Here is a 6802-nt window from a genome sequence, read left to right as displayed (position 1 = left end):
AAGTAAATAAACCCTTTTAAATTGGTATCTATCCACATCCACTAACAAGGTGGGACTAAAAAAATACATCTCCCACACATAGTTGGGCCTTTAAAATTTATTTGAAATTATACAAATATATTGAGCTAAGCTCATATATTCTAACAATCCCCCACCAGATTTTAATGTCCCACAAAGATTTACCTTTTTTTCTCAATACGGTTTGATATACTAGTGTTTTAGTGGAGACTGTTAAGTTGAACATCCACCTAGAACATCAAGCTATACTCATTCATAACTTGGATAATGGACTAAGCCTTGAATTGCAAGTCTTGTGCATTCACTTAAAGTCATAATTGATACTTGGCTATCAGTAGGCTACCCTGTGGGTGAGTATATATGTCATACTATATGGTCTCTTCATGGGTTTATTAGAGATCACTCAAGTCTCATAGATTGCGACCAGCAGTCAGACTCATATAGGTGTGTTCTTTCAAAAATGCCTTGTAGGTTAAGAATGCCTTGTAGGTTAACATCTTCGGTAATTAAAGCCAACAGAACATATTAAGGCAATAGACAACTTGCCTTACAGATTTCGAGAATATTGCATCTTCACTTGAGTGGTTGTGTGGTACTCTGCTTTAGTTAACCAATAACTTATTCTTCTCAGTTCCTAATTCACGGGATCTCCGATCATATAAGTTGGGTTACCACTACTGTATAACTCACATGGGTCTCATACTCATCTCCTTCGATGCATTATCTATCACATTCCTTGATAGTCCCTTTGTAAATCGATCTGCTAGATTTTTAGTCATTTGGATATAATCTAATGCTATCACCCCGGAGTTTCTCAATTTTCTAATAGATTTCAATCTTCTCTTTACATGTCTTGAGAATTTCATGTTGTAGTTATAATTGTTCATTTTGACAATAACTGTTTGATTATCACGGTTTATAAGAATAGCCGGTATCAATTTTTCGACCACTAGCAAATCCATCAAGAGTTCACGCAGCCATTCCACCTCAATAGTAGCTGTGTCTAATGCAGTGAGTTATGCTTCCATGGTTGACCTCGTCAATATGGTCTATTTGCAAGACCTACATGAAATAGCAACACCACCAAGAGTGAATATATATCCAATTATGGTATTGATCTCATCAATATCGGATATCTAATTTGAATCACTATAATGGGTACCCAGTATAGTGAAGTTCAAAATTCATAGTACCTAGAAAGTAGTGCATGCTAATGATCATCACCCGGGTTAGAAGTAAACCAGCTCAATTTACTCACAGCAAATGAGATGTCAAGCCTTGTAGCACTAGCTAGGTACATGAGTGATCCAATTATCTAGTAGTATCTCAGTTGATCCCTAGCAATTCTTTTATTCTTCTGAAGTATTAAGCTAGGATCATAAGGTGTTGGAGTGATCTTGATGTCCATGTAGCCAAAGCGGCTCAAGATCTTTTCCATATAATAGGATTTCAAAAGTGTAATTTTATTCTCATCTCTGATCAACTTAATATTTAAGATCACATCAGCCTCTCTTAGATCTTTTATATTGAAATTTCTAGGCATATATAATTTGATCTCATTAATCACATAAAGATTTATCCTAAAAATCAAGATATCATCAACATACAAGCACAGAATAACTCCCTCACCCCCCCCCCCCCCCACATGACGATAATACACACATCTATGAACTTCATTAACAACAAAGCCTGTAGATGTTAACATTCTATCAAACTTCTTATGCCATTACTTAGAAGCTTGCTCAAGGCCATACAAAGAGTTCAGCAACTTACATACCTTGTCCTCCTAACATTCTACTACAAACCCATCAGGCTAATACATATAGATTTCCTCATACAACTCTCCATTAAGGAAAGATGTCTTAACATCCATCTGATGAACGAGGAGGCCATGTGAGGCGGCCACGGAGAGTAGTAATCTTATCGTGGTTAGTCTAGTGACAGGTGAGTAAGTATCAAAAAATCTCCATCTCATTTTAGGGTATAACCTTTGGACACAATCCGAGCCTTATACTTTTTAATAGTACCATCAAGCATAAGCTTCTTTTTAACACCCACTTACAACCTATAAATTTACAACTATAAGGTCGATCTGTGACTTCCCAAGTCCCATTGGCGAGAATGGAACTCATCTCGCTACGAACAACCTCCTTCTAGCAGTTTGCATCTGCAGATGCATAAGTTTCTGAAATCGACTTGGGAGTGTCATACACAAGGTACATAGTGAAATCATCACCAAAAGATTTTATTGTTCTTTGTCTCTTACTCCTTCTCGGAGCTTCACTGTCATCCTCCTCAGGAACTTGCTCAAGTTGTTGTTCAGAATACTCAAGTGGTGTGATAGGTTCAGAAATTATCTTAGAGATTTGATTAGAAGTGTTATGTAGGAAATATTCTCTCAAAGAAAGTGGCATCTCTAGACTCCATAATTGTATCGAATAGCATGTCAGATACCTCAAATTTAACTACTAAAAATATATAGGCAATGTTCCAATGAGTATATCCTAGAAAGACACAATGTACTATCTTAGGTCTCAACTTGCTCTTTTTTGTTGTTGGTACATTGACTATTGCGAAGCATCCCCAAGTGCGCAAATAATAAAGTAATAGTTTTCTCCCTTCTCATTCTTCATATGGGGTTTTCTCCTTATTCTTAGTAGGAACTCTGTTTAGAACATGACACGAAATCAATAAGCCTTCCCCCCACCATGCCTTAGATAAACCTGTAGTATCTAACATGGCATTAACCAAGTTAGTCAGGGTGCGGTTCTTCCTCTCGACTATCCTATTTGATTGGGGCGAATAAGAAGGCGTTCTCTCATGAATAATTCCATGTTCCTTACATAATAAGTCAAAATCACTTGAGAAATACTCTTCACTATGATCCAATCTAAGCCTTTTGATTTTTTAATTAATTTTCAACTTTTGCCTTATAGATATTAAATTAGTCTATAGCATCATCTCTAGATTTCAATAAATACATGTAACAAAATCTAGATGCATCATCGATTAAAGTCATGAAATATTTTTTCCACCCTTCGTCAATACACTATTTATCTCACAAAGATCTGAATGTATGAGTTCTAATGTTGTCAAATTTCTCTCCTCGACTGCCTTGTGAGGCTTACGAAATTACTTAGATTACACACAACTTTGGCACTTAGAACCTTTGACAATGGAAAAAATCGAAATTAAATTCAAGCTAAAAAGCTGAGTCATACAACTAAAGTTTATATGACATAACCATGAGTGTCAAACACTAGCCTCATCTCCATTAATATTGCCACAAATATGGTTCACAGATTTATTGCAGAAATCAGAAAGAGAAAAGTGAAATAAGCCTCCACACTCATAGCCTTTATACCAATAAAAAGTACATGTTTCAACATAACTACTTTATTGGACTTGAGTACCACCTTAAACCCGTCTGTACAGAGAAGGTAACCACTAGCTTAGATTGTTGTTTATTGAAGGGACATGCTATACATTCCTCAGCTATACAATCTTTCTCAAAGTAAACTTCAGATCTATCATGCCAACACCATGAACAGTAGCATGAGACTTATTCCCTATTAAGATAGAAGAATCTCTAGCGATTTGATAAAAAGAGAACATTGAACTATCAGTGCACACGTGTACATTAGCCCTAGTATCAATCCACCAACTGGTAGACTGATTCACTGAAAAATAGTAGGTAGATTATCATACTCACTAGTTCCATCTATAGCGACCAATGGTCACGTTGACAGACTTGGTGTTCTTCCCTTGATTAACCTTTCTTCCTTTATGACTCGGTAATCTTTGGCCCAATGGACAACCTCACCGCACATGAAGCAAAGTTTATCATATTTGTTCATCTTCTTCTTGAAGTTGGTGGTTTGTTTGACCTTGTTATTTTTCCTTTTGTACTTGTCGTTAGAGAACTGTTGCACCACATTTATGCTAGACTGTCCATCGCCTCCTTTGTTATGTACATCCTTAGCTCGAGCTTTCCCCTCAATATCAAGAGACGTGATTAAGTTCTCAACAGAAATCTCTTGTCTCTTGTGTTTTAGAGTAGTGGCAAAATTCCTCCACGAGGAAGGCAATTTGGTAATGATACCCTAGCCACAAACTTGTAGGGTAAAGTACACTTTAGGAGCTCGAGTTCTTTTACAATGCATTGAATCTCATGAGCCTGCCCGACTACCAATCGATTATCGATCATCTTATAGTCATGATATTGCTCTATGATATACAGTTCACTGCCTGGATCTAACGCACTAAATTTTGCATTCAGTGTGTTCCATAACTCATTGTGCATGTATATATCACAGAGACGACCGGCAAGAGCGCTAAGCACATTCTACAAAGTGTGTGTTGGCTTCTTCAAACTTTTTCTCCTCATCAGAGGAAAGAGTTCCTTCAGGCCTGCTAGACGTAACCCAGTAGCAGTTCATAGCCGTAAACCATAGAATGGCTTTGACCTGTCATCTCTTAAAGTGCACACCGTTAAACTTGTCCGGTCTCATTGCATCGGTAAAACCAACCATCATTAAATCAAAGTGCCTACAATAAGGTTTTGGATTGTTGAAAATAATAGGGCTTTCATATTTAATTTAATTCCTAATATAGCATAAACAAGAACATATGCAAAAAATCAATATCAACTATGTTCCGACTAGCCTCGACTGAATTCGACTAGCCTCGAGTAGGATTCGAGAAGTCCCAACAAGCCTCGACTAGATCATGTCCTCGACAAGATATTTGACTAGGTACTCGACCAGCAGATGTACTCGACTAGGTACTCGAGTAGGATTTACGTACGTACTCGATGACGACGTGAGATGTAGACGCCCCCATGATGTCGATGGATGATGCAGTAGACGATGGTGAAGATGAAGTAGTCGATGCAGAGACTACTGTGATGTCGATCCAGTAGGCGATGACAAAGACGAAATAGTCGAAGTAGATCGCGATGATGTAGAGGAAGGGAAGCAGATTATGATCTGTCGCGACGAGCGCTTCCCAAAAACCTTATTCGTCATCTCCCGATACAAGATCCTAAGGACGACGGGTTCCAGAGACATGCTCTCCCATTCATCGGTGCACGCCAGCATAGCGGGATGGAGTAGACTACGTGCGATAACGCAACAAAGAGAAATTGGAAAAACTCTAATTACGTGTATACAACTCGCGTCTCTTCTTTGTACCGCGGCTGGCAGATATATATAAAGGAAGAGTCATGCGGTTGAGACGCACCATGATCGGAGATGGTTACACTGCCACGATCGAAGTCTTGACCAGCATGATTTTCATATATTTGTCCATTTACCCACGTAGCAAAAGAAATAAAACCGTAAAAGAAAGTAGGATATAGGCAAGCAACTGGACCAGATTTCGACGAACCATTCGTGCATGTGTCGTGCGCCCACGCCTGCCACAGCCCGGCCCGATGAGCGAGAGAGCATTTGTGTCCTTCTAGTCCTATCATCCACACATGCTAAGTGAGTGGAGAAAAAAAAACCTTATAAGTGCATCTCCATCTATATCTACTAATAAGGTGAGACTAAAAAAATACATCTCCCTTACATGGTTGAGGCTTTAAAATTTATTTATAATTATATAGATATAATAAGCTAAACACATATATTCTAACACTTAGCGACGGGATGATTGCACGATTCAAAATCAGATCTTGCTCACTTGTGATATGTGAATGTGAAAGAAAGCTCTACAAGATGCAACTATCATTGGCTTGTTGTCTTCTTCAACCTCAATTGCGAGACCTGCGGCTAATCAGCTCTACGCAGTAGAAAAGGACGCTTTGGGGTGATCGATCTACGAAAGATGCAAACGAATTGTTACTCGTGGCCGATATCTTGGGCTCACAGACTCGCGTTGCAAGCCTGCAAATTGCAATCAACACTCTGATATCGACCTGCCTTATCTACTATATGATCTTAATTTAGTATCTGGTGGCGTCTATATGTCCCGGTAACTTTGACTTTGCTGCGCAGGTGTAATTCAATGTCCACATCAGTACATGTTGGGAGCTTGTGCGCTTTAATTTGACAGCCATGTGTGCTTAACAAAGGCGTATTATTGGCTTGGCTTGACTAGTCTATCTGCTAGTCTTCGTTATAAACTAGTCTTCGTTATCGTAGATACATGTTATTTTAGATAAAATATGATCTCTAATGTATATTTATTATCATTATTATATTTATTAAATTTATTAAATTATGAAAGTATTTTTCAAGATAAATCTACACATGATTTTAAAGTTTTCAAACTAAATATTTTAAATTTATTATTAGTCAAAGTTTTAAAAGTTTATCAAATATTTTTTTAACGATATGTATTTATGACCGGAGGGATTATTATATATAGTCGGTGACTCGGTGCCATCCTCTATAGATCAATTACTGCTCACACGATTTGGATGCACCCCTTTTAATTACTGAATCTGAAAGGAGAGACAAGATCAAGCCTTAAGCAAACAGCAATTGGCCAACCACAAGCTTCAGAGAAGAAGAAGAATCAGTAAACGGAGCAATTGGTCGTCCCGGTTCCAAATTCAAACCACGCGGTTTGTGCGGATCGGGACACTGCTGCGACGTGTGCTCATACGCTTGGCCATTGTGGATGAGGCAATGGCGGCTTCGGAGGCTACAACCAAGGGTTCGGCTACAACAACAACACCACCAACTTCGGCGTTGGCACGGGGCTCAGCGGTGGCTTCCATGACGGCGCGCCGAGCTTCAACCCCGGTCTTGGCGCGGACTTTGGCCCGGGCTATGGT

This window comes from Phragmites australis, chromosome 17 (assembly GCF_958298935.1).
Source record: "Phragmites australis chromosome 17, lpPhrAust1.1, whole genome shotgun sequence".
In the NCBI taxonomy this organism is placed as follows: Eukaryota; Viridiplantae; Streptophyta; class Magnoliopsida; order Poales; family Poaceae; genus Phragmites; species Phragmites australis.
This window is presented reverse-complemented; position numbering follows the sequence as displayed.